We start from the raw sequence: 6,883 nt of genomic DNA, 5'->3' as shown, positions 1-6,883 counted from the left end.
GGCTAAGGATACAGTAGCAACCAAGACCAAGCAGAACCCTGCACTCTGGATTTCGTCATCTGGTGCAGAGTTTCCAGAAGGCAGGACAGCAGTGCTGCACATTGTAGAAAATTCCGCATCCCTGGCCTCTACCCAGAGATGCCAGCATCGCTCTCTACCCCAGGTTGTGACAAGCAAAACAAGCAAAAAAGCCACTCCCGTCAAGGGGATTCTGACTCACAGCGACTTTATAGGGAAGTAAAAGTGCCCCTTTTGAGGGTTTTGGATACTTTAAGCCTTTACCGGAGCAGAAAGGCCCATGTTTCTCCCAAGGGGTGACTGGTGGATTCAAACTGCTGACCTAGTGGCAGCCTGTAGCACACTGCATCATCAGGAACCAGGCTTGGCTGGTCCTCTAGTCCAGCCCTGCCACTGCTGCTCATGTGGCCTCGGCTAGGTGCTTTGGTTTCCTTCCCTCAGATGGGATTGGCAGTCGTTCTGGCACCATAGACATTAAAAGGAGTAAAGTGATTGCCAGTGCCAGTCTCTGGGTCTTTTTGGGGGGCGGTGCTGATAGAAATAGAACTGTAGTTTGCCAAAACATTTTCTCCCATTTTGAACAGCTTGGGAATGCATATCACATGTAGGCGGACGTTTCTGGTGCTTAAATGAAAAAGTACTAAAACAGTTAAGTCATGAGAGTTCATTTTTATGTCCCTACAGACACTTTGAGAAACTAGACTTGGGAGAAAAACAATTGTTCTAAAAGAAAAATGGCCCCAAAACCCTGTTTGATCTTCCATAGTAATACAACTTTTGTTTCTTCTATGCAAGTATGTAATCTACCTTGTGCAGACATTCTGAATCAAACATTCTGCATCCTCTACTTGGGAAGTTAAGGCAGGCTTTGTTGTGCTGTCCTCTGTAGAAGTATAACAGCAAACAGAATCCAAACTCATCACTGCAAATGTATTTAACCTGTCTCCATGGGATTTAGCTCCAACTATTTTGTCTCCTTTAAATCTTAGAAAAGGAATTGTGGTTTATAATAATATTCTCAATCCCTTCAACATTAGCAGGCTTCTCTCGCTCTTCTCAATGAGCTTTAACGTGGTGGTGGTTTGAAGAACTCAAATCGAAATCTTTTGTAATTGATTAACCATGCATCAATGCATTTGGTATTTTAAAAATGCATGAGATAAGTGTGATAGATTGAGAGTAGAACTGAATGCTTGTTCCCTCAAGTGACAAAACAACAAACAAACCTTTTAAAAGTCTTCACGTTGCAAATATTTTTAACTTGCTCCCTTGAAACATTTTTTTTTAGTGGCCTATAAGTGGTTGACCTTAGGAAATGTAAATTTGTATCCAAAATTAGGGGTATTTACCTAAATTTTTTCCCTAAGAATTAACAAGTTTGTTCATTACCAATAAATTGCTTTGCTTGCCTGCCATGTTCTGGGTTTGCAATGCTGAGAATACAGGGACAAGCTTCTCGGCATGAAGCTTACATTCTAGTGTGTGAGGCGGGCAGCAAATGAACAACCTCTCCAAAAACCAAAACTCACTGCCTTGCTCGCTTCGGCAGCACAGATACTGAAATTGGACCAATACAGAGATTAGCATGTCCCCTGAGCAAGTATGAGACGCACATTCATGAAGCATTCCCTTTAAAAAAAGTAATTTAAAAAACCAACTCACTGCCAGTGAGTCTATTCTGACTCACAGTGACCGTCTAGGAAGGGCAGACCTGTCCCTGGGTTCCAAGGCTGACAGGAAGTAGAAAGCCCTGTTCCTGATCCGTGGAGCAGTGATGTCTGTCTATTCAACCTCCTCAGACACATGCTTAGGACAATGTAAGGGTCTTAGAGAAGCGTGTTACCACTTTTCAAATGTTTGAAGATATTTACCACCATTTACAGACAGTGATTATCCTAATTTGTCTAGAAGGGTGTGGAGAGAATTTTTACTGTTTTATTTCATGATGAACCTGTGTAACTTGATTTTCCTTCACTGAGATAAACATCCAGATTCTGCACATAAATCAAAATGTACATTTATTTCTGGGGGGAAAAATCTTACAGGATTTTTATGTAAACAATACCACTTTTATACAGGCACAGTTAAAAGCCTTTATTGCTATTGTCATTTGCCATTAGTACTCATTCTGGTTTCTATTTATAGTGTAGTAGTTTATGTCCCTTCGAAGTGAGATAACAAAACAGGAAACTCCTGTCAAATTCTTGAATGCAATGCACTGTGCTTGGGGCAGGGAGCAGGAGCGAGCAACTGGCAGAATAAACCCAGCCCTTGCTAGCAAAGGCCTTAATGTGCCGTCAGTGAAGAGGACCAAATAAAAGCTATCACGCGAACAAAAACAACTTGTTGACTCTCATCTTTCTCCCGGGGAGCTGGCAGGTGGTGGCAGCCCAGGGCGTAACCACGACACCACCAGGGCTCCTTTGTCCATACCACAGACTCCATCTCATCGAACCCTATTTGCAGATACCAATTTTCTCGGTGAGGCATATAGTTTGCCATCACTGGTTGAATAGCTGGGAATCTTAACATTGACTTGTGAAACATATTAATCAAACACCCTATGTATGTAAAAGCAAAATACAATTTGTATGAGGGTAAGGTATAGACCAGGGGTCCTCAAACTACGGCCCGCCGAGGACATTTATCTGGCCCCCCAGGTGTTTTTGCCCTGTTTGTTTTTTTACTTCAAGATAAGATATGTGCAGTGTGCACAGGAATTTGTTCATAGTTTTTTTTAAAAACTATAGTCCGGCCCTCCAACGGGTCTGAGGGACAGTGAACTGGCCCCCTGTTTTAAAAGTTTGAGGACCCTTGGTATAGACTAAAGTATAGACCAGCGGTTCACAACCTGTGGGTCATGACCCCTATGGGGGTCAAACGACCCTTTCCTGAGCCACCTGATTTCATAACAGTAGCAAAATTACAGTTATGAAATAGTAACAAAAATAATTGTATGGTTAGGGGATCACCACACCAGGAGGAACTAAAGGGTCATGGCATTAGGAAGGCTGAGAACCACTGGTATAGACTAAACTTGTATGGGACTAAAGTAAGGTGACCAGACGTCCCGCTTTTGGAAGGACAGTCCCGATTTTTGGAAAGAGTGCACCACAAGCTAGGGAATGGTCTATTTGGTCCATATAGACCAAATTTTTAATCAAGAACCCCACCCCCCGGTCAATGGTGTCCCACTTTAAATCTGGTCACCTTAGACTCACTAAAGTATAGATTTAGGCAGTTTGAAAGGTAGCCTAGGGAGAAGTATAAAATCACAGCTACTAAGCCCCACCACGTAATGGGTGGAGTACCCATGAAAGCGTTCAGGGCCGTAGCTGTTGGCACCCACGACGCTTTGTGAAAGAAGAACTAGAGAGCTGACTAGCGGCCTAAATGTGGGGGCTAAAGTGAAAACCTTGATAAACAACCAGAGGGATGGAACACCGATGATGACAGAGAAGCCGGCAAAGACCCTGGTTTATAGTGTGCATGTGAGGAACTTCTTGGCAGCATGAAACTTACATTAACCTGAAATACTTTCATGATTATCTTTTGTGGGCAATGAGATTTGAGCAGTTGGAACTTGGACAACTGAACCCATGAGCGTGAGTTAAATTATTTTCATAAACAGTAACTATAAGGGAGCACTAGAACTGGTTGTGATTACACAACTCATTTTAAAGGAGATTTAGCCATGAGGGGGGAAATGTTATAAAATCGATTGTGGTAATGATTGTACAATTCCTGATATGATTGAACTATTGTATGATAGGTGGATTAGGCACCAATAAAAATCTAAAAAAAAAAGTATAGAGAATGAAAACCAAGCCTGACTAAGTGGACTGGGGGGGAAAGGACGGATTGGTGTAGAAATGATTACTATTAGAAAGGGGGGAGGGCAATGGCTGAGTGGCACCAGAGAATGCAGCATTTTTCATCTGTGTATCTTGTGTTGAAGCAGGTCAGTGTATTTCTTTCTCTAGGGTTGTCATAAATTACACCTGCCTTGTGTATACTTCTCATTGAAGAATGGGTATTAATCCAAAGGTAATAGAGTTTTAGAAATAACCATTTCTTAATTGGTACCAATTCTGTGGGTGTAGGTCTGCAAACTGTGAAGTGCGTTTCAAGCTAGTGTTGGCAAACTTCCATACAAACACAGCTGCAGTAAGACCACACTATTTGCCATGTCTCTTTTCAATCATGGGAACTTGGGGAGTGGGGCTCTTGATTTTCTTAATGGCATTGTAGTGCCGTATACATGAATGTATGTTAGGCTGAAAATACCAAATTGAGTCATGTTGTTGACATGTTTCTGCTACGTTTTTTTAGCCAGTGTATTAAACAGTTGACAAGTAATTCTTGGTGCAATTGTAATAAACCACAAATTCAGTGTCTTAAAACAACCGAAATTTCTATTTCACGATTCTTGAGGACAATAGACTAAAACCATTCCTCTTCTGGCTTCCTAAGCAGCCCTGTGGTGTAATGGATTACATGAGTTAAGCCCACCAGCTGCTCTGAGGGCAAAAGATGCCGCTTCTCTGCTCCTGTAAAGATTGTACAAAAGCCCTACAGTTCTGCTCTGCCCCGTAGGAACACTAGATTGGAAATCTGCTCTGTGGCCGTGGTTTCCAGTCTCTGGTACTTCTGGCATACTTGACTTGAGGCCACAACACTCCAGTTCTGCCTGCATCTTGCCTGTTCTGTGTTGTCTCTAATCTTCCTGTGATTCTCTCATATAGGGACACGAGGATGACATGTAGGGTCAACCTGGGTAACCCAAAGACAACCTCAACTCAGAGCCCTTCATTTAATCCTATCTGCAGGGACACTTGTTCCAAAGTTAGAGGTACACATTTAGGGATTTGAATGCAGCTGTCTCCTGGGGAGAAGGCATGCACAGCCTACACCATACAGCGTGGGTGTGCTCAAGGATAAACCCCAAGTGTTCTGAATTGAACCGGACTCCGGTCCTCCCTGGAGAGATCCTGAGCACCTGGAAACCCCCAAATTAAATGCTCCTCCGGGAGTCTTCTGACTGAAGCCTAAAATCAGATGAGACTCAGCAGAAGTCACTAAACAATCCAGCCTGTACTACGTTCGATTCCCGAGCCAGTATAATGGTGATGCTTAAGTGCCATCGGGGCAGGTCCAACTCACAGTAATCCATGTGCACACTGTGCCATCCTCAAAGTGTTATGTTTGAGCCCTCATTACAGCCACTGTGTCAACCCATCTTGTCAGGAAACGTATTCATTGCACCTCCACTTCACCAAGCTTAATGTACTTCTCCAGGGACTGGTTTCTCCTAATAACATGTTCAAAGCACATGAAACGGTCTCACCACCCGCTTGCCCGAGGAGCACTCTAGCTCAATGTTGCACAAAAGATATTTGCTCTTCTGACAGTCCATGGTACTTTGAATATTCCTCGAAGTACCAGCACGATGATTCAAATACTCCCTTCTTCAGCCTTCCCTTAGTGAATGTCCAACTTTCACATGCACAATGGCGGTAGAATGCTGGTAACCATCGTCAACCCTTAGAATGACCCTGTATCTGGTGTATCTGGTCTACCCTCCCTAGTTTATAGTAACCTCCTCTTCCTACGGGACCTCCTTAGGTGCTGTTAAGTCCATTTCCACCTCAGCTCCCCTGGGTAGGGCGCATTGCCTCATAGGCCTTCTTAGCTATATTCTTCACAGAAGCAGGTGCTCCGGGAGAAACCAGGTACATTCAAACCGCCTTGCAGTTAGCAGCTCAGGGTTTATCCTTCCCCTCCTTAAAGAGCCGTAGAGGAATTTCAAACCACTCTCTGCCATCTAGTCAATGGTGACTCATAGCAATCCCCTGTGGGTTTCCGAGATTGTAACTGTTGACGGAATAGAAAGTCATTCTCCTGAGGAGCTGCTGGTGGTTTCGAACTGCCAACCATGCGGAATGCAGCCCAATGCCTAACCACTACACCACCAGGGCTTCTTCCACTTAGATAGAGGAATGGTATAAATAGCCAACTTTCAGACTTTTTTTGCAGCAGCAGTTTTAGGTTTGTTTTCCTCCCTACACACAGTGTCTCCTTCAACGCCTGCCTGCCAGCCTGAAGTATGTTATAATTAATGAACCAGTGTTGATATTATTAACTAATTATGAAGTGCCCTATTTAGGGATGACTATTGGTGGTACACATGCTTCTGGAATTTTGACAAATTATTAATGCCATGTGTCTATTATGACAGTAGCCTAAAGAAGATATTTCATGTCCTAAAAATACCCTGTGCTCCACTTTCCATCCCTTCCCATGGGTAGCACAGGTGCTTTCCCTGCCTCTGTAGTTTGGCCTTTTCCAGAATTTCAGATGCTTTGAATCATGCAGTGTGTACCATTTTTGGATTCATTTCTTTTACTTTGCAATGTACATCTAAGGTCTCTCTGTCTTTTAATTTCTTTTTTTTGTTGAAGTTGTTAATGATTTCATTTTGATCCACAATCAGTGAACGCAAAGGATGTATTTCACTGGGCAAATCTGCTAGAGCAAAGTGTCCCTTTGAGGACTAAGGTGCATTTGACCCAAGCCCTGTTATTGTCAGCCTCTTCCTAGGCAAGTGGCAGTTGCTCAGGGAATAAGGGAGCCCGGAGAAGACCTGACGCAGCTGAATGTTGGTGTTGGTGAAGAACACGGCACGTAGCATGGCTGGCCAGAAGAACATACCCTTTCCTATCTTGAAAGTTCGTTTTTGTTTTGTTTTGTTTTAATCATTTTATGGGGGCTCGTACAACTCTTGTCACAATCCATACATCCATTCATTGTGTCAAGCACATTTGGACATTTGTTGCCATCATCATTCTCAAAACATTTACTTTCT

General features: G+C 43.1%; 1 non-coding gene and 1 pseudogene across 1 annotated transcript; both read left to right on the top strand.

Moving 5' to 3' along the window:
• Positions 1–1,551: 1,551 nt before the first annotated feature.
• On the top strand, positions 1,552–1,655 carry LOC115870694. The gene has a single exon (XR_004046847.1). It is a non-coding gene; the product is annotated as a U6 spliceosomal RNA (small nuclear RNA).
• A 2,264-nt stretch (positions 1,656–3,919) lies between these two features.
• Positions 3,920–6,883, top strand: part of LOC101643687 — an 8,313-nt pseudogene continuing 5,349 nt past the window's right edge.

The sequence above is a fragment of the Echinops telfairi genome, unplaced genomic scaffold (genome assembly GCF_000313985.2).
Source record: "Echinops telfairi isolate 266 unplaced genomic scaffold, ASM31398v2 ScPeMD7_2;HRSCAF=8, whole genome shotgun sequence".
Classification (NCBI taxonomy): Eukaryota; Metazoa; Chordata; class Mammalia; order Afrosoricida; family Tenrecidae; genus Echinops; species Echinops telfairi.
This window is presented reverse-complemented; position numbering and strand designations above follow the sequence as displayed.